At 47.0% G+C, this 21,636-nt stretch overlaps 1 long non-coding RNA gene across 7 annotated transcripts in view; it reads left to right on the top strand.

The window, feature by feature from the left end:
* Positions 1-21,636, top strand: part of LOC114484207 (uncharacterized) — a 65,643-nt gene that overhangs the window by 15,958 nt on the left and 28,049 nt on the right. For 2 of the 7 annotated variants that reach the window (XR_008615666.1, XR_008615671.1), the window contains exons 3-5: positions 8,462-8,762; positions 10,005-10,267; positions 20,338-20,445. This is a non-coding gene — a long non-coding RNA (uncharacterized lncRNA). Of the gene's footprint in view, positions 1-8,461; positions 8,763-10,004; positions 10,268-20,337; positions 21,234-21,636 lie in introns of those variants that run through there. The other 5 variants (XR_003676813.2, XR_008615670.1, XR_008615667.1 and 2 more) reach the window with 4 other exon arrangements.

Raw genomic sequence — 21,636 nt, 5'->3', positions numbered from 1 at the left:
ATTGTGTTGTTTGTTTTTTTAATATTGAGCTGCATGAGCTGTTTATATATTTTGGAGATTAATCCTTTGTCCGTTGACTCGTTTGCAAATATTTTCTCCCATTCTGAGGGTTGTCTTTTCGTCTTGTTTGTAGTTTCCTTTGCTTTGCAAAAGCTTTTTTTACGTTTCTTTAGGCCCCATTAGTGAGCAATTTTTTAAGAACTTTTTTTATTAGGAAAGTTTTAAAACAAATTCAACGTCAACAGAACCTTATTGTGAACCCCCAGGTATCCTCTGCCAAGCTTCAACAATCATCAGTGTTCTGTCTTTCTTGTTGCCTCTCTACCTTCCACCCTTGCCCATTTGATAGTTACTTTGTAGAGTTCTTTTTTTTCAGGTGAAACTTACAAACATGGAAATGCAGAAATCTTAACTATAACACTGACAAATAAATCTGCCCACGTAAGCTATACCTGTATCATGACATAGAACATCTCCGCTTTTCTAGAAAGTTCTCTCATGTCCATGCTGGGCAAACATCACATAAATGTGAGTTTAGCACACAGGGTTAGCAAACGCTCCCTTTTCGGGGCTGGCTAGGTCAGAATCAGATCTGCTGTCTTAAACTGTTATTCTGCTTTCTGCTTCTGTCCACTCCTGTCAGCTTTGTGTCCCTGGAGGTCACGGGTTTCTTCTGCGCGCACTCTGTATCCAGTTCTCCCGTTACGGGGACTTTACCACCCTGGCTACAAATTCTTAGAAGCTCTCTTTTCTTTTTCCTACGTACTTATTCTTCTCTGGGTTTTTTTCTTTTGTTCTCTTCCATTTTTCATTCCTATAACTGCTTTCTCATACCAGCTGCTGTTTCTCTCCTTTAGAACATTCTCACTTTTTTGTGTTCAGTCCATCTTCTCTGAGCTCACTGTCCTTTGTCCTTTTGGTCTGTTCGTACCCTGGACACTTGATACTCAGCCATAATTTCAGGGTCCAGCCCAAGGCACTTAGTCAACAGTGAGTGAGTGAGTGAATATGCAAAGGGCCACATGCTCCAGAAACACCTGAGTCTGGTAACTGTAACGTGGTCCACTAAGGAACCCAACCTGTCAGCCTTACCATCTCTGGATCACATCTATCTCTCTGCATTGAGCACAACACTATTTATCTGCCCTTTATCTGCCCTTTATCTGCCCCTTGGGAAGCCCCAGCATTTGAAAGGAAGGAGGCTGATTTCCTGGCAAAATGTGACCCAAAGGACCATCTCCTCCCACCCCCCATAATTTAAAAAAAACCAACAACAACAAAAAAAAACAGAGCAAGCTGGGCTATCAGGGATACTTCCTGTTTTCCTCTGTTGAAAGCATCCTGGATAGATGAAACTGAGGGATCAAAGGGACTGTCTGCCTCTGGGGTTTGGGGACTGGCAGAATGGCTTTTAACCCTCTGCTGTCTCCTACTGTGAGTGGCATAGGCAGTTTATGTCTTCTATTTCCTGGGAAGATTCAATTTCTTGAGGGCAAGGGCCTTGTTAGTCATTCATTCATCAAACATTACTCTACCCTACCAAATGTCAAGTTTTGTTTGAGGATCTGGAGATACAGGGATGAATATGACACAGTCCCTGGCCTCTTTCATCTAACAGCAAGGTCCACAAGTGCTAACATGATTAAGCACTTTCTCCATGTCAGGCACTCACTACATGCTTTTCATACATTAGTCCTCACAAGCTTATGGGCTATTATTATGACCATTTGACAGATAAGGAAAAGCAAGGCTTACAGAGGTTAAATAACCTGTCATAGGCACACGACTAGCAGATGTCAGGGCTGGGGTGAGAGTCCAGTGGTCTGACAGTTGAACCTATTTTTTTAGCTGCTACACTATGTCTCCCCATGGAGAACCTACCTCCCTCTCTGAAACATGGTACTCATTGCTAGTAATTTCTGCTAATGCAGTTTATCTCTGGGCTTGGTCAGGTGGCTTCTGATGACCAGGTTTCTTTGCATCCCACTTACTGTACTGTACTAGAGCAGAGGTGAGTCGGCCTGCAGCCCCTGAAGCCTGGAAACAAGGCTGAGAAACCAGAGGCCACGTTTGACCCTGTTTGGGGGACAAAGAGCATGTCAGGCCTTGTTTGCTCCCCCTCTCTCATTTCTGGAACAGATCAGTTCCCCCAGGTCTTTTTTGGCAGGGGGGCGGGGGGAGGGTGCATTTTCTCCAAAGCCTTGAAAGAAACCCGAGATGATGTTGACAGGTAATAATAGTGACCAAGTGAACGTTTACAGGGCAACTATTCTAGGTCTCTGCTTATATCATCTGTTGCATCCTTGCAACAATAGATAGTACTATTTTATTTATTTATTTTTTCTATTTGTGGGGAGGATCAGAGGCTCAGAGTGATTGATTAGTTAACACATCCCAAACCACGCAGCTAGACAGAGCCAAGATTTGATCCTAGGTTTGACTAACTCCAAAGCCTACACTTTAATCATTCTGTTTCCCTGATGCTGAAACTTGGCAGAGGGAGGAAGGAACTGCCTTCCTGCTGAGATCCCTGACAAACCATAAGAGGCAGGTGAGGATACCAAGTAACCTTGAGATCTGTTGGTTAGGGATGCCTGGCACAAAAGGATCTTAAAGTGCTTCCGACTCTGCAATTCTATCTCTTTAAGACCCAGAGCTCCCCTGCCAAGCCTACACCATGATCCTCAGAGATTTCAGGGGTGGGGAAACTGGATTGAACGTGCTGACATACAACAAGCAAAGAAAGACCTCAGCATTTTTGCCTCGCCTGGGTGGCTCCGGCCTTTTTTTCCCTCTTGCTCTCATTTATTTATTACTGTGCTATTCCCTGGCCCTGCTGCTGTGTCAATACTGATAAAAGCAAATCGCCCCACAAACAGGTGCAGCCGGAGCTGCCCCTTGGACAGCTGCCAGGGAATGTGATCGCTCAGCTGGGGTGACCTACCCCTGCCCAACCCCCTTCTCGGGTTCCAGCCCAGGGCATGTGTCCTTGGGCAGTTAATGCCGGTTCAGAGCCTGGTATCTCAGCTGGCATCATGGACTCACGCTGGCAGGTGTGGTGGGGTGGGCGTGTGCAGGACAGAGGGAGCCTCCAAGAGTTATCAATCTATTTCCTCTTTCGGTTTCTTCTAACAAATTCACCCTATGTCACCAAGTCCCTCCTGCAACTATTTGAAAATATTTTCCTGAGACTATAACTGCCTGATTTTTCTTGGTAAGATATATTTTTTTCCCAGACCTACCCGTTTCCATATTCACACATCAACTTGCAAAAAGACATTTTCTCAGTACCTCCTAGGGCTGAGCTGAGAGTTCACCTAAATAAACATTTTGTGAGCCAACCGTGTTATCCAGAATACATTTTGATGCTACCCAGCCATGTGACTTTGACTCGTTTGAAAAAGATTATATTTCATTCCCCCCTCCCCCATTCCTGTGTTTTGTCCTTAAGCATCCTTTCCCCACTTCCCTGGGGCACCCGCCTTTTCCGGAAATGCCCTAGCCCGGCGGGCAGCCTCCACATGCCGGGGAGGTAGCACTGGGACAATAAGGCAGTGGCAGCGCAGGCGGGCCTGGGGCAGGGGGGTTGGCGCTGCTGGAGGGCAGGAGCTGGAGCCGCCAGGCCGCCGGGCCGCCGCAGAGCAGCGCAGCTCGTGGAGGGGAGGAGGTTGCCATGCAAATGAGGCGGCGGCGTGCGGGCACCGCCCCCTTACCCAGGGGCCCTCTGGTTGCCAAAACAGACCATTCCCCAGAACAGTCGCCTAGAAACGGGTGCTGTCCTAGCAGCCTCTCTAGCGGCGAGACGGCCTCGCTGCCAGGAGGAGCTGGGTCAGGGTGTTCAGACCTCCTCAGCACCCCCTCCCCACCGAGTCTCTACCTCAGGGAAGGGAGCGGTGGCTTGGGCCTTTCCTTGGAGCAGGGGAGGGCGCTAATTGGATTGGAACACTCCAGAAACACATCAGCTGCTCCTCCCTGGAGGAAGGGGGTGGGGTTGGGGGGGGAGGCTGCAGACTGTCTTTGTGATGACGGGTCTCAGCCTCAGCTTCCCTGTAGCCATGCCCTGACCTGGTCCTCACCAGCCTCTGCCCACCCAGAGCCTTCCTAGGGCACAGTGGCAAGCTCTTTGTGGAGTGGAGGAGGTAGATATTGGATCAGATAATTGCCAAAATGAAATTCAGCCATGATAAGGAGGGGTACATGATGCTATAGGAATTCAGGATACGGGATCTGACCTGCTTTGGAGAAGTCAGGGAGAGTGCAGGTTTGCTGCTACTCCCAAGCTGGTACCTTAGCTACTTTTTTCCTCGACACACCCTTTCTCAGCGGGCTTCCCTCATCCGGCCCAGCCTATGCTGACCTGGCTGTTCTGAACCCTGGGAGCAGTGACTTTTTCCTACCTCATTTGGCACCAAGAGACCTACCTCCTTGTCATTTAAGTGTTTCTTGCCTCTTATCAATTAAACTACAGTATAAGCTTCTAAAAGGCAGAACCCATGTAATTCTGTGATGCCACACCTTGACGGTGAGGAACAAGACAGATTTTAACAGATCTCTTTGAATTTAAGTGCCAGTGATCTTTATCATCCTGAGAGGCCTCTAAGGTTGCCTTTGCAGTAACTGTTTTAGATTGCTTTCAGACAATACTAAAACCTCACAAAACTCTGAGATTACAGAGGGGAGTAGATCCAGTGACAGTCTGAGTAACAGTAAGTCAACAGGTGGGCTTTACAGAAAGTGAGTGACTGCTTAGGACACAGCATTCCACGTGGTCCAGATGCTTGCAAGCCATGGAGAGAGGTGTTAGGTGAGCACATGTCTCTGATGCGGGTGGGAGGAAGTCCCCTCCCTTCATAATCCACAAGAGGCCTTGGGAGTCTTATGGACTAAACATCAAGTCTTCATTCAGCCTGGCTTAGGAAGGCAGCATGTAATTGTGTAATCTCTCCCTCCTTCTTTTTTCTCCCTTTCCTTCCTCAAGTATTGAGTGCCTACTGTGTGCCAGGCACCGGAGATTCAGAGGATGATTAAATTGGTATCATTCTATATTTGTAAGGAGAAAAAAAAATGCAGTGTCGGAGACATCTGCATGTCTTATGGTCACTAGTATCTTTTGATCCTCTTTCCTATGTGGGTTTTCCCCACATCATAAATCCCACTTCTCAACATAAAGGCCAGAAATACACTTTCTTAGACTTCTTTGCAGCTAAGATATAGGTGTGTGACCTAGGTTCCACCAATCAGATGCAACAACATGAGACTGATTTGGAAGAGAGCAACTGAGGAAGCAGGCATCCCAGAAAAGGGGGCTGGGGAGGTACCTGGCCTTTAGAGCAACAGAGGAGATGTATGGGGATCCAGTTTTCACTACTGTTGAAGGAGATGAGGTGAGGCAAGTTGTAGAATTTGTGCTGATTGATAGCTGCCATGGTGGCTTTGCTGGAAAAGTATCAATACCTCTGGGTGGTTTGGGTGTCATCCCTGAATACTGGACCTTTGAAACGATCATCCCTTCTGGATTCTGTGAGCCTCTTAATATTTTTAAATAAGTTCTTTTTCTGTTAAAGTGGATTCTGTTGTTTGCAGCTAAGAACTCTGATACAGATGGATGGACGGATGGATGAGTAGGTGGGTAGGAGTGTGGGTGAAGGGTGGGTGGATGCGTGGGTAGGCACCAAAATATTGAGTGATTTTTTTGGGAGATGGGATTATAGGCTATTTTTTCTCTCTGGTTCTCTTTTCTTTTTTCTTCTTCTGCTTTTTTTTTTTTAATGAAAGAATGTTACTTGTATAATAATAAAAAAAGCTATCAGAAACCCAGATCTAGAAGAGCTCACAGTCCAGAGGCAGATCAGCACAGGGAAGGTAGAAGCCAAGTCTGAACACTGGGGGTTCCAAGCCAGTATCAGCTCTGGAGAGGCCGTGACTCCAGACTCAGATCCCGCTGTCTCAGACAACCTGCCCTGACCACCAGCAAAAGCCTGTCTTCTCTTTCTCTCCTTCCTCTGAACCCACACCCAAGGCTGTGCCCACCACTCCAAGGCATGCACTTGGCTCATCCTGCCTTGTGACATTGTTCCTATTGTTACCCAACAATACTATTTTACCGTGAGCAGGATGACACGCACATTTGTGACTCATCCCATATTGTTCTGCCCTCTCCCAGCTTTGAAATTCCAGCGGCACTATATGTCCTTTGGCTGGCAGGTACCACAACCTTGCTCTGCAGCTCTTTTTCACATGGGCATGTCCCATCACCCAGCGTAGACTCAGCTCCCTGGAGGCTGAGATTGCAATTTATGTGATTTCTGCAATCCCCATTCCCCATGGGTTTGCAGGATGTAGGATTTTATGATATGTCTATAGAAGATGAGGATCATATGGTTTCTTTTCACTTTGATGACTTCACCATAGCAAAATTATAAGCTTTTGTAGACAGAGCCCTTTTCCATCCTTCCTTCCATCCTTCCTTTGTTCATTCATTCAGCACAAAATGAATAACTATGATGTGCCAGGCACTGTGCTGGAAATAAATAAGGCATAAATCCTCTTCTTAAGGTCTCACAGTTTAATAGCAAGAAACATATATTGGCAAATAAACGGGAAAAAAGTGGTAGAAGAGCTCGGACAGGCAAGTGTACAAAGTAGAGAAGAGAGTGGCTGCTTGGGGGCAGGAAGGGCTTTTCCATAGGAATAATATCAAGTGCTCACTCTAGGACAGCTCCATCCTCACTACTTGACGTATGCTCATTCACTTAATCCTTGCAACAGCAACAAGGCAAGTGCTATTATTACCCCCATTTTACAGGTGAGGAAAACTAAAGCTCTGAGAGGTTTAATGTCATAGAAGTTTGCATGCTGGTAAGCTGTAGGGCTGGGACGTGCACCCAGGCCTTTCTAACATCAGTAAGTGCAACTGTTGTGTCGTACTGCCCTGAGTGAATTCTGGAAAGGCGAGTAAGTGATTGCCAAGCATGGAGGCCTTCTACACAGGCCAGGGCACGGAGTGGCTCATGCCTCTTCTGCTCTTCTGCTCAGCTGGGACATACGTGCATAGGAGAACGGTGTGATGCAGGGGTGACCACTCAATGACAGGTGAGAAATCACTACCACAGCCTTGGACTTTAGTTGTTCCCTTTGTCCCTTGATGCGTAATTGCAGTGCTGAAGAGTGGTGACCTAAACAAAATGGTGAGATTGGCAGAATGGGCTTCTCCTCCCTGGAAGGGGGTCGGGGGGACCCCTGGCTTTGGAGTCACAGGGACTTGGGATCCAGTCCCAGCCCTGCTGCTGACTGGCTGAGTGACCTTGGGCAAGTCACTCAACATCTCTGAACCTCACTATTCTTGACTGTTAATTGAGGATAATAACTTCAGTGTTGACATAAGGTTAAATGAGACAACGCATGTAGATCAGTTTAGAACTACTGCCTGGCATGTAGCAAGCTGGCCAAAAATGGCATCTGTTCAAGTTCCAATCCCTAATCTACAGCTCCAAAACCTAAAAGCTCTGAAAAGAAAACACATTTGGCAAAAAAACCTGTCCTGAACGAATGCAAAGTCATTTAAGTCTTTCTTTAGTTGCACGTGGTATGACAATCCATGATCCATACACTTCATTGCAGAAATATCAACATATTTGAATATAGAATGCTGCCCACATCCTGTTAGAGGCATTACAAAATATACAGTACAGGGGACTTCCCTGGCGGTCCAGTGATTAAGACTCCATGCTTCCACTGCAGGGGGTGTGGGTTTGATCTCTGGTTGGGGAACTAAGATCCCGTGTGTCTTGTAGCGAGGCCAAAAAAAAAAAAAAAAAAAAAAAAGTACAAAATGTATAGTACAGGCACTGCGTTGCTTTTCTAAAATTAAAAAACAAACAAGCAAACAAAAAAACAAACCCTGAATTACAAAGCACATCTGACGCCAAAGGCATCAGATAAGGCGTTTTGACTTGCATTAGTTCTCCTCTAGACCACTCTCTCTACTTCTGATCTACTTCTTAATCCCAACTGCTCAAATGGCCCTCGGCATCTAGAATCAACCTTTCCCTCCAACAGAAATACATACCCATCCACACACCCTTTGGGCTTCCCACAGACTTGCCTCCTGTGACCAAGTTCCTTTGCTCCCAAAGATTCCTCCATTCTACTTTCCGCCAATCCAATAGAATTTAGGTGCTCTTTTCTCCTGTACCCTGGTAGAGAAGATGGACTTTGGAAATGTGTCCTTCTCTGAACTGCTCTGGCAGTATGGTCTCAGCAGGTTGTTACCTGCCCATGAGCTGCAGTTACTGCAAGAAGTCCCTATTTGTACTCCAAATATCGTCTGCCGACTGTGTAAGTGACGTCTGGGATATAACTGTGCTGCTCCTTTTGAACTGTGCTGAAGCTTTGGTTGTTTTTCCACTATGAATTTCCCCAGTTGACTAAAGCCCAAAATAACAACTCCCCTCATTTGCAGGATTGCAACAATTTCTGAAGGGAAAAAGGAGTCCTCGTGTTGGAGCAGGTTGGAAACCACTGAGCTGGGCTGTCAAGGCAGCATGTCATTTCCCCTTTAGCAGAGTGGGAGTCATGAGACCTGAGGTCAGGTTCCAGCCCCTCCCCTGGGTGGCTGGATGATCTTTGGAGCAGCCCCATGTGACTTGGAGAGCTTCGGTTTCCTCATCCTGAGCAGAGATCATGGAAATTATTTGGCAGGAGTGTCAAGAAGATTAAATGAGATAATGAAGGGGCTCTGAAAGCTGATGTGCTGCACAAATGTAAGGATTGTTGTTGTCATCTCTGACACATACTGTCAGCTTCTTAAGAGCAGGGACAGTGGCTTCTGTTTTTTATCTTCGGTTCCCTCAGTGACAACCCGCCCCCCCACCTCCTGCACTCAATGCAGGACTGTGGAGATGACCCCATAAAAGCCCTGTGAAGTGACTAACACGGTGGATTAGCACCTAGAAGTTGCTTAATACACACGGTAGCTGATCCCTATGCATGTGCTGTTGTACAGACAGGTGGTATAGTGCAGAGGTTCAGAGCATGGAGCCTGGTTCGAATCCTCTCTCTGACATGTGCTAAGTATGGGCAAGATTAGCACTAACCTGCCCTAGTGTCCTTGTCTATCACACAGGGCTGATGAGAATAGTAGCTAGCTCATGAGGTGGTCGTGAGAGCTGAAGGAGTTTAGTCTAGGTAGAGCCAGGCACAAATCAAGCCCTCAGCAGGCATCAGCTGGTGTTACTATTTTACTAATTATATCCTGAGGTGGTGTGAGAAGATCACGAGACAGGAAAGTAAGAAATCTAGCTCCTGGATTTTGTTCAGAGTCAAAAAGGCCTTCAGAGATGGTCACATGCTCAGGCCAGGCTCTCAGGGTCAGCACACATAATGGAGCCGTGAATATGGTTGAGCATCATTTCCCCCAGGTGTGGGCTAGATCCCTAGACCAGACATCATTGGGTAAAAAGTGTGTGTATTTAACATTTGGGTAAATATCACAACTGTCCAACATGCAGATGCTTTTGTTTGTGTTCTGTCCCGTCAGAACAAGAGAGCCTGTTTCCTCGTACCCCCAACCCACCCACAATTTTTAAATAAATTTTATTTATTTATTTATTTATTTTTGGCTGTGTTGGGTCTTCGTTGCTGTGTGCAGGCTTTCTCTAGTGGCGGCGAGCGGGGGCTACTCTTCGTTTCGGTGTGTGGCCTTCTCATTGCGGTGGCTTCTCTTGTTGCGGAGCACGGGCTCTAGGCGCATGGGCTTCAGTAGTTGCAGCACGCAGGCTCGGTAGTTGTGGCTCGTGGGCTCAGTAGTTGTGGCTCGCGGGCTCTAGAGAGCAGGCTCAGTAGTTGTGGTGCACAGGTTTAGTTACTCCGCGGCATGTGGGATCCTCCCAGACCAGGGCTCGAACCCGTGTCCCCTGCATTGGCGGGTGGATTCTTAACCACTGTGGCACCAGGGAAGCTCCCACCCACATTTTTACGTGTAAATTTTATTAATTTTTGACTAGATAATATTGCAGATGGCACAAAATTCAAAGAGGTACAAAGGAGCATATAGGGGAATTCCCTGGCAGTCCAGTGGTTGGAACTTGGTGCTTTCACTGCCGAAGGCGTGGGTTTGATCCCTGGTCGGAGAGCTAAGATCCCGCAAGCCATGGGGCAAGGCCAAGAAAAAGGCGGGGAGGGGCATACAGTGCAAAGCCTCTTTACCTCTGTCCCAACCACCTGAGTCCCCTCCCCAGAAACACAAACTTTGATCACAACCTATCTGGTAAGTGGAAAATGGTGTCTCACTAAATAAATCTCACTATTGTTTTTATGTGAAAACAAACCAGAATATATTTTGGAGTAGAATGTTGCATTTGAATGAACTTTAAAACAGAAGAGTTCGGGCTTCCCTGGTGAGGCAGTGGTTAAAAATCTGCCTGCCAATGCAGGGGACATGGGCTTGAGCCCTGGTCCAGGAAGATCCCACATGCCGCAGAGCAACTAAGCCCACGTGCCACAACTACTGAGCCCACGTGCCACAACTACTGAGCCCACGTGCCACAACTACTGAAGCCCACGAGCCTAGAGCCCGTGCTCCGCAACAAGACAAGCCACCACAATGAGAAGGCCGTGCACCACAAAGAAGAGTAGCCCCTGCTCACCGCAACTAGAGAAAGCCTGAGCGCAGCAACGAAGACCCAACGCAGCCAAAAATAAAATAAATAAATAAATTTTAAAAAAACAACAAACAAACAATGAAACCAGGAGACTTCAGAGACATTTTATGCTCAAGGGTGGGGCGGGGTGGGGAGCTGCTTCTAGCTGTGCCTCCCACCTGTTCTTGAGGGAGAAACGGTACAACTCTGAGTTAGTCTATAAACTGCAAGCTTGAGGATGCCCCCTGCTCCCCTTGACTGTATTGGGATTTTCAGCATCACCCCAGTCACCTGTTTACAATCCATCCCTTATGCCTCTTCCTGCCACTTGGCCACCACCTTGTTGCCTGACCTTGAGCCAGTTGCCTCTGCTCTGGGCCTCCATTTTCCTCACTTGTAAAAAGAAGGGTTGGACTAGGCCCATTCCAGGTGTAACATTCCAGGGCTCTTCAACTAATTCACATTAAAGTGTAGATGACTGATAACAGCTTAACGTATTACCTCTCCTGTGGGTGGGAGCATTTTAAGAGATGCAATTTCTCATCCCCGAAGGATGAAGGTGCCTGGTGCAGTTTCAGGCATGGTCACAGGTGAGCAGGGATACTGTGGGGGAGGGCGCCTTTCCTGGCACTCCTCCAGTGGTCACTGGTGGTGTTGGCCAGGGGGCAGCTGCTCCAGCCAGGGCTGGTGTCAGCCTTGAGGGGATGTGCCCGTTGATCTCCTTCCAGAACTCACACCACACTTGTTTCTTTCTGACAGTGGCCAAGAGCAGGGTTCTGTCAGACAGAAAATGCTTCATCAGGGAAACCCACGTGTGTGGCCTGGAAAACTACTCTGTCCCCTGGGGCAAGGGGTGCAGTAAGGGCATTTAGCAGCTTGACTTCCAGGTTCACAGGTCAATTCCCATCCTGGGTGAGTAAGGAGACCTCCACTGGGTGGCCGTCAGCATTCTGCCAGAGCAGGTGGTCCCACCACACCTGGATCCAAGACATCTGCTTTTCACCCAGGGAGGAAGATGGTGCCAAACACTGTCTGGTTTCATTTTCTGTAGGAGGTTTGGTTTGGCTTCTGAATTTCCAGGGAGGGTGTGAGAGAGGGGGTGGCCCGTAGCCACCATAAGCCCATCAGAAATAAGAGAAGCGTTTCTCTGGCTGGTGGAGTCTAGGCCAGCTGGCCTCGTACAGTGCACAGTGCTGTAATCCAGCCTGTCTGCCTTCCAGCTCCCTCTGGGGTACCACTTTGTCCCACCCGCTGTCTGGGTCTCCATTCAGTAGAGGCGGCTGGGGTAGTCAGTCTGTGCTCCAGCCAAAGCTGTGGGAGGTGGGAATGGAAACCAGGGACACTGGTCAGTGGCCCCGCTCTGTTGGTGTTAGGGAACTCTTGACCACAACTGCATGCCTTAACCAGGCCCACTTGCCTGAGCTGTCTCACCACAGGAGATCCTGATAAGGAACATGGTACTGCCACCAAAACTAACCTGGATAATTCGGGAGGGGCCGAAAGAGGGAGGGGACAACCAGACTCCCAGAGTCCTTCTCACTGGAATCCATCTTGGTTGAAGGATGCGTGCACCACCCCAAGCAAGATGATTGGCCACAGACAACCCAGAAACTAACCCTATATCCATAAAACCTGAGACTATGAGCTACGTGGCAGAGCAGTCCTCCTGGGTTCTTTTACCCTGCTGTTCTCCACCCGGGCACCCCTTCCCAATAAAGTCTTTTGCTTTGTCAGTACGTTTGTCTCCTTGGACAATTCATTTCCGAGTGTTAGACAAGAGCTCACTCTCGGGCCCTGGAAGGGGTCCCCCTTCCTGCAACACTGGCAGTGCTGAGAGGCTCAGACCAGGACCGGGTCGGACGTGCCTTGCTCTCTGTCAGAATCTCCACCATAACATCCCCTCCTCTTCTCTGGAGCAGGGCAGTTTCTCAAGACCTGTGGATGCTTAACCCATGAGCCTCATCGTGGAAACAGAGGTCCAGACCCTCCCTACTCAACATGTGGTCTGTGACTAGCAGCACTGGCCTCATTTGGGAGCTGGTTGGAAATGCAGCATCTCAAGACTCACCCTAGGCTACTGAATCAGAATCTGAATTTTTACAAGATACCAAGTTGGCCAGTATGCATGTAAATGTTTGGGAAGCATTGGTCTAGATGCTGTGTGCCTTGAGGAGGTAGGAAGGAAAGAAGGAAGCAGAAGCTCCCTGGGGAGGCCTCCTCTGAGGGGAAGACACCCCCATAGACCTGTTCAATGGAGGCAGGTGGACACAGAGGAAAAGGCTAAGGAAGGCACTCTTGGAAATTATGCTGAAATAGGTAGGTGCCTTTAATGATTCTGGTTTTATTTTAACTTCATTTTTAATAGGCAGTTCACTTACACAGTTAAAATTCTAAGGTACAGAAGGGTATGTCAGACACAGTTTCTTTCCCACACCTATGTCCCAGCCACTTCCCCTCAAATGCAACCTCTGTTACTAGGCTAGAGATATGACATATCATGCAATAAAAGCTCACGAGCACGTTTGTGCACTTGTGCACTGTTGTGGCCTCTCCCGTTGCGGAGCACAGGCTCCGGACGCGCAGGCTCAGTGGCCATGGCTCACGGGCCCAGCCGCTCCGCGGCACGTGGGATCTTCCCGGACCGGGGCACGAACCCGCATCCCCTGCACCGGCAGGCGGACTCTCAACCACTGCGCCACCAGGGAAGCCCTGTGTGTGTTCTTAATAACCAGATCCTTTTTAAAAAAATTCAAACAGTAGACCACCATACACAGTGCCTAGACCTTGCTTTTTTTTTTTTTTTTTTTTTTTACTTAATATATATTTTTAAATTAAAAAAAAATTTTTATTTTGGCCACGCCACGCAGCTTGCACGATCTCAGTTCCCTGATCAGGGACTGAATCCAGGCCACGGCAGTGAAAGAACTGAATCCTAACCACTAGACCACCAGGGAATTCCCATACTTAATATATCTTGGAGATCCTTCTATATCAATGTTTAAGAACATCCTAGATTATATTTCAGCTGAATATTTTTCTACTCTAAGGATGGACCTTGGACATCCCTGGTGGTGCAGTGGTTGAGAATCTGCCTGCCAGTGCAGGGGACACGGGTTCAAGCCCTGGCCCCAGAAGATCCCACATGCCTCGGAGCAACTAAGCCCGGGCACCATAACTACTGAGCCTGCGCTCTAGAGCCCACGAGCCACAACTACTGAGCCTGCGTGCCATAACTACTGAAGCCCACGCACCTAGAGCCTATGCTCCTCAACAAGAAGCCACCACAATGAGAAGCCCGTGCACTGCAACGAAGAGTAGCCCCCGCTCACCACAACTAGAGAAAGCCTGTGTGCAGCAATGAATACCCAATGCAGCCAAAAATAAATAAATAAATTTGAACAACAACAACAACAATAAAAAAGGATGGACTTTAATTTATATTGCCAGGCTCCACTGATGGACTTTGAGCGTTTTTTTTTGTTTTTTTTTTTAACGTAGCTTAATCTTAGAATCTTAGAACCTGGAAGGTCATTTAGTCCTAGCTTAGAAATTCTTTCAGAGAATCCTACTGCACTTCTGAGACCCAGGTCAATGTCACCTCCTCTGGGAACCCTAATCACATGTTATTATTAAGGGAAAGGCATCATGACATTTGCTTTTGTATCCTCTTGCCTGATGTTCCATCACAGTACAGAGTAGGTGCTCAATGGATGTGAGTGAAATTGAACTGACCATCCCTGATAGGGAAAGCCTCCGTGTTCTGCTCCTTGGACACCTCTAATAACAGTGATCTCACTTCCTCGAAAGCCCATTCTGCCTTTGAGAGAATGTATCAGAAGCAAAGTCTGTTTCTCATTGGCTTTTCCCTCTGGCTCTAGTACATTTTCTAATACAACACAGAAATTGAATTCCTCTTCCAGATATATTTAAGATCTTTCTCCAAACCAAATACCTCCCAGTTCTCTGTGGGTCCTGGTTCCAGACACTTCCCCTTCCAGCGATTTCTTCCATACAGTTTTTGGCTTATGACCCTTTAAAAAAGTAATGTGTGGGGACTTCCCTGGTGGTACAGTGGTTAAGAATCCATCTGCCAACGCAGGGGACACGGGTTCGACCCCTGGTCCGGGAAGATCCCACATGATGCGGAGCAACTAAGCCTGTGCGCCACAACTACTGAGCCTGCACTCTAGAGCCCGCGAGCCACAAGTACTGAGCCCACGTGCTACAACTACTGAAGCCCGCGTGCCTAGAGCCCATGGTCTGCAACAAGAGAAGCCACCACAATGAGAGAAGCCTGCGCACCTCAACGAAGAGTAGCCCCGCTCACCACAACTAAAGAAAGCCTGCGCGCAGCAACAAAGACTCAACGTAGCCAAAAATAAATTTTAAAAATATAAATTAGTAAAAAAAAAAAAAAAAAGCCTAGGGAATTCCCTGGTGGTCCAGTGGTTGGGACTCCAAGCTTTCATTGCCATGGCCCGGGGTTCAATCCCTGGTGGGAAACTAAAATCCCACAAGCCTCGTGGTGTGGCTAAAAAAAAAAAAAGCCTAATGTCTGGAATTGGCCACATCCTCTCGTTGACACTGACTGGTGTGGTGCACAGTAGGACGGCTAGCCCCTTTGATTTTGTCACTATATCCTATTGATGAAGCCTAAGTTTATGTGAGCTATTTTAGGAGCGATATCACTGTCCTTTAAGTTCAGCAAAACTTACAAGACGTTGATGTCATCAATGCTGACAAGCCAGCTCTCCTCCGATTTTAATGTGAATTATGTCATGTACCCCTTCGATGTTCATTTCATTTTTTATAACAGAGCAAGTGATGGCGTGGTATGGTGGAAAGTATGAAATTTGGGGTCAGATTCCTTCAGCTAGAAGCTCAGGCTGGATAAGTTACTGAGCTTCTCTGAGACTCAGTGTCCTTATCTGTAAAGTGAGGTGATCTCATAGAGGTGTGATAATCAAATGATATCTAAAGGAAATGAATTTAGTGCTTGGTCCATCACGGTACTCAGTGAAGAGAAGCTAGTTTTATAGCTTTGAGATAGGAGGGAAGGGGGCAGGGTACAACTTTTAAAAGAATGACATGGCCATTGAGGATAGGACAAAAACTGGTTCGAACCAACTAGGTCCAAGATGGTGGAAGATTTGACTTCCTTGAGTCTCATTATACGCTCACTGTAATACATTAGCTAAATGACACACCCACAGGTGCCATGACAGTTCCAAGGCCAATTATAAAAGGTCCCAAAGTGGGCAGTGGTCCAATTCCTGGAAATCCCTGCCCCTTCCCCAAAATATATGGAATAATCCTACCACTCATTAGCCTATGAAATTACCCAGCCCATAAAAACTAACCATCCCATTTGGGGCCTCTCACCTTCTGAGATGGCCCACACTCTGTCTGTGGAGTGTGTATCTCCTAGGGCCACTCTCGCCTTTTGAGACAGACTGCGTTCTGCCTATGTAATGTGTATCTCTCTAAATAAATCTACTGAATTCCCTCTGCACTGAATTTTTTTTTTTTTTTTTTTGCCCACGCCTCATGGCATGTGGGAATCCTAGTTCCCTGATCGGGGACTGGACCTGCGCCCCCTGCATTGGAAGCATGGAGTCTTAACCACTGAACCTCTTTCTGCACTGAGACATAAAGAACCTGAGCTTCATTAAGCCCTGAGACCATGTGTGCAGTTTCAGCTGGGTTTGAGTCTCAAATGAGGTGTGAGGTTTCAGCTCCATCATGCTGCCTGTCACAATATTTTAAAATCTTCATTCTAGGGACTTCCCTCGTGGTCCAGTGGGTAAGACTCCGCACTCCCAATGCAGGGGGCCTGGGTTCGATCCCTGGTCAGGGAACTAGATCCCGCATGCATGCTGCAACTAGGAGTCTGCATGCCGCAACTAAAAAAAAGATCCCACAGGCCACAACAAAGACCTGGCACAGCCTAAATAAATAAATAAATAAATATTTTTTTTTAAAAACAAACTTTGTTCTATGTATGTCAGACTTCTCATCTTGTAACATCTCTATGTTAGTCAGACCTACACACCTTTACTGGAATTTCTAATATGAACCTTGAAATGGGCCAGATCAAAACCAGCCTCATGACATACCACCAATGAGTTTCTCCAGACTGATCTGCACTCCTTGGGTTGGAAGTGATGAGTGTAGCCCTACATTTTTAAACATGATGGATAATATGCTGGCTGATGTAGAAGCTGTCAGAGGAGTATGGCATTAGAGTAAAAGTAGAGCAGTAGCTGTGGAAAATAGAATGGCAGCTCCTCAAAAATTAGATGTAGAATTATCATAAGGTCTAATAATCCCACTTTTGCCATATACCTAAAAGAATTCAAAGCAGGGAATCAAACAGATGTGTGTACATCAAAGTTCGTAGCAATATTATTCACAGTAGCCAAAAGGTGGGAGCAACCCAAGTATCTATTGACTGATGAATGGATAAGGAAAATATTATATATATATATATACATATATATATACATATATATGTATATATATATATACTGGAATATTATTCAGTCATGAAAAGAATGAAGTTCTGACACATGCTGCAACATGGATGAACCTTGAAGACATGCTAAGCCAGACACCAAAGGACAGATATTGTATGATTCTACTTATATGGAATATGTAGAGCAGTCAAATTCATAGAGATAGAAAGTAAAATGGTTGGTTTTTAGGGGCTGGGGAGAGAGGAATAAGGAGTTAATTGCTTAATGGGTACAGTTTCAGTTGAGAAGATAAGAGAGTTCTGGAGATGGATGGTGGTAATAGTCGCACAACAACGTGAATGTACTTAATGCTGCAGAATTGTACACCTGGAAGTGGTTAAAATGGTAAATTTTATATTATGTATATTTTACCACAATTTTTTAAAAAGTGGAACAGCAGGCTGTTCAGCAGTGGGGAAGGCCTGGCCCGTGGGCTGGATGGACAGTGGAGTCATGATGAGCTGGAGTGCAGGTTGGCCTTGTCAGAACTAGGATGAGACTGGAGAGGAGGTCAGCATGCCCTAGCCAGCCCTGAAGTCCAGCTGAGAAACTGGGACTTGAGATCCTCACTGAGTCACTCCTTGGAGTCTAGCCTGTGTCTCCTGGTTAAAATGAGCAATTTCCTGGGGGTGGGATAACCTAGGGACGCTACAGCTAGCATATTAAGTTAATGCAGATGGGTTTGCTAGTCAGCCACTAGTGGTGGGTTTATGGTCAGAGTAGGGACAGATGGTGCAGCCCTCTGGATGTGTAAGCCTTGAGCAGAAAGACCCCCTCATCGTCTAGGACTCTCACAACTCTGGACTGGTATTGCAATTCCTGCATTCAGGGTCAGTGTGCCCTTAACTGTTCTGTGCCTCACTTTCCACATCTGTAAACTCTGTAAACTGGGGACAATGTAACCTTGTGTATCAGGGATAAAAGAAAAAATGTCCATGGAATTCCCTGGCAGTCCAGTGGTTAGGACTCTGTGCTTCCACTGCAGGGGGCACGGGTTTGATCCCTGGTCAGGGAACTAAGATCCTGCATGCCACAAAAAAAAAAAAAAAAAAAAAAGTCCATGTGAAGTGTTTGCCACTTTTGTCTTCTCCTGCCAAGGAAGAAGGCTGGCCTGTTGGGATGCTGTTTCAGAGGAGTGAGACAGGGCAAAGCCCAGAGTGGGTCAAATTTCTTTAAATAAGTAAGAATGAAGGTGGAGGGAGGAAGAAGAGACCCGCAGAACCATTCCTTGTTTGGGACTGTGGAGGAGACAGGCAGAGCTGCTGGGCTAAGGAGTGGGACTTGGGGAGATAAGAAGTCCCTGCGTTTTGTTGACATACATTCCCCCTGGTGCTTCCTCAGGAGGTTTTCAGAAAAGACCTATTGTGTTACTTTTCAAGCTGTCTTAGAATTCTGAGCTTCTTTTGAATGTTGTCCTAGGACTTGAGGTGACCCGGTATATCTGGTTTACATTTGTGAAACGTCCAGCACAGTGTAGGGGTTCAACAAATGCTCCCAGTGATTCTGGAAGAAGACAGATCTGGGAGCTGGGGAGACAAGGGCTGGGTATCTTCAAAGAGCAGGCAGAGATTCCAGGCCAGATTCCAGGCCACTAGGTGAGGTTAAAGGAATGTTAGGCCCCCAACCCTCCCTCTCTCTAGAGATGCACTGACCAATATGGTAGCTACCAGCCACATAGAGTATTTAAATTTAAATTTTAAAAAAGTTAAAAACTTAGTTCCTAAGTCAAACTTACCACACATGAGGCATTCAATAGCCACATGCACCTAGTGGCTACCACAATGGACAACACAGCAGAGAATACTTCCATCAGCATGGACTCTTCTATTGGACAGTGTGCTCTAGAAAGATGAGGAAAAAGCCCAAGTAGGTCGGTTTGTTTGTTTATATCCTGACTGGTTCCTAAAACGATCTGAAGCAGCGGAGGACAGCCCGAGGCCATGAGTTCAGTGCCCTCTGGCTGAAGATGGGAAGGCTGGCATGTGGGCTGAACTGGGTCACAGAGTAGAGTAGCAGAGAAGCAGCAGCCCCAGTGGGCTGAGCTCCGGAGCCCAGATAGGAAGTGGGAGGGAAGGCGGAGGTAGGGATGCTGTGGGGGTGAGTGTCAAAGGACAAGGCCGTGAACAGTCAGATGCTGAGCCACAGTGAGAGAGCTATGGGAAGAACATCTCTGTTCCTCTTAGCAATATATGGTTATCTGACTTGTTTAATCAAGGAGTCCCCTATGCCCTTCTGTTCACAGATACAAGTTCCAAATTCCTGCTAATCAGATGCAATTAAAGGATACTGTTGGCTGTGTGCAAGTTCTGACTTGCAGCCCCATGGGTAGGGACGCCTGGATCTGTGCTCACTGCCCAGGCTGGTGTGTTTTGAGCAGCAGTCCCAGGGGCAGCATCCTTCTCAGAGGGTGATGTGAGTGGAAGGCTTTTGCTGAAGGGAGCCAGGCCCCGAGTGCTTTCCTGCAGTACTTTCAAAGATACCCTTTAAAGGGATGGATTTTTTTTTTTTAATTTATTTTTGGCTGCATTAGGTCTTCGTTGCTGTGAGCAGGCTTTGTCTAGTTGCAGCGAGCGGGGGCTACTCTTCGTTGCAGTGCGCGGGCTTCTCATCGTGTGGGCTTCTCTTGTTGTGGAGCACAGGCTCTAGGCGTGTGAGCTTCAGTTGCTGTAGCACGCAGGCTCAGTAGCTGTGGCTCGCGGGCTCTAGAGCGCAGGCTCAGTAGTTGTGGCACACGGGCTTAGTTGCTCCACGGCATGTGGGATCTTCCTGGACCAGGGCTCAAACCCACGTCCCCTGCATTGGCAGACGGATTCTTAACCACTGCATCATCAGGGAAGCCTGGGGATGGATTTTTTTTGAGGGCAAATCAGAGTTTTAAAAAAATGTTCACTCAATTTGACTTTTGTGTTAAACTCATTTCTTGGGATTAAGACAAGCCAAACATATATTAAGATGATTTTAATTTAAGCTTTGTTGGAAAGTTCAAAGACATCACAGGGTGGGATGGGGTGCCAAGGCAAGCAGCTTCTTACGGCTTAATTTCAGAGAATATATTCCGTACATTTTATTTTTACTTTTATTTTGAGGTTTAACAGGCTTACAGCAAAACTGCACTAATCTTTAATGTATAGCTTGGTGAATTTCTTTTTTTTTTTTTTTTTTTTTTTGGCCACGCCACACAGCAGGATCTTAGTTTCCCGACCAGGGATCGAACCCACGCTCCCTGCAGTGGAAGTGCGGAGTCTTAACCACTGGACCACCAGGGAAGTCCCAGCTTGGTGAATTTCTATGTATGTATGTACCCGTGTAACCTCCACCCAGATCAGGATTCAGAACACTTCCAGTGCCCTAGAAGGTTCCCTCATGCTCCCTCCTGGTCAATTCCCCTCCCCAGAGGTAACTGCTATTCTGATTTCGATGGCTGTCAGTTAGTTTAGCCTGTTCTTGAACTTCATATAAATGGGATCATACAGTACATGTGCTCCATGTCTGGCTCCTTTCACTCATAAGTCCATGAACTTCTTTAGGAAAATTTTATAAATACAGATCCACAATCCTTTGCCTAAGACCATTGGGTCCAGAGAGGTTTCAGAATCCAAGATTTTTCCTAGTTTAGAAAGGTGACATGATGAGTTCACTTACACTGTATATATTATAAAATACCCCCAGCAGGGTTTGGGACAGCACCTGGTAAACATATAAACATTTCTGAGCAAAGTTTATGAATATTCACACACTAAGTGGTGTAAATAAAGGCTGTAAATAGCCCCACTTAGTTGAGGTTGGTTTTGCAGCCAAATAGTTCACATCAGGTCAGGCTTTGCAGTCAAATGCCTAATGACAAAAGTTTTCAGAAGTTTGGGGTTTTTGAAACAGAAAAAGGGATAGTGGACCTGTTAGTTGCCGACAAGCCATCAGCTCTGTGCGAGGCAAGCATACTGGGTAGCATCTGGTCCCAGGGCTGATAGGTTACAGAAAGCAACCCCCACCCCCGCCCACCCCATGGAAGTGTGCGCCAAGCTGGGTTCACCAGGAACAGGCTTTCTTGGCTAGGGCTGTCCGAGGGTCCATGCATGAGCTCCTGACACTGAAGGTGTATGTGCATTGGGCATTTTTCTGGGATCCCTGTCTTTGCTTAGATTTTCAAAAGAAGTCTACACAAATAAGGCTAAGAGCTCAGTTAGAAGGTGCTCTTGAGGATCAAAGCAGTGCTTAGTTAGAGCTCCTCAGCTGTGGACCTGGGTGTCTAAGGGACTGAGTCTCTGATGACAAACTCAGTGACTATTAAGGGAGGGGCGAGAGGGGGCAAACACACAGAGAGGTTAAGGCGCGGAGAAGGAGGGGGAAGGAGGAGAAGTTAAGGTTGGAATTAGGGTAAGTGTGAGGGGAACCAAGAAGACAATACACACAGGACCCCCTGACCCCCGTGTGTATTGTGTGGGGCTGAGCCCAGGAGAGTTTCTCCCCAGGGCTGGGGGTTG

This window comes from Physeter macrocephalus, chromosome 18 (genome assembly GCF_002837175.3).
Source record: "Physeter macrocephalus isolate SW-GA chromosome 18, ASM283717v5, whole genome shotgun sequence".
Taxonomy (NCBI): Eukaryota; Metazoa; Chordata; class Mammalia; order Artiodactyla; family Physeteridae; genus Physeter; species Physeter macrocephalus.
Note: the sequence above shows the minus strand (reverse complement) of the source record. Positions and strands in the feature narration are given on the sequence as shown.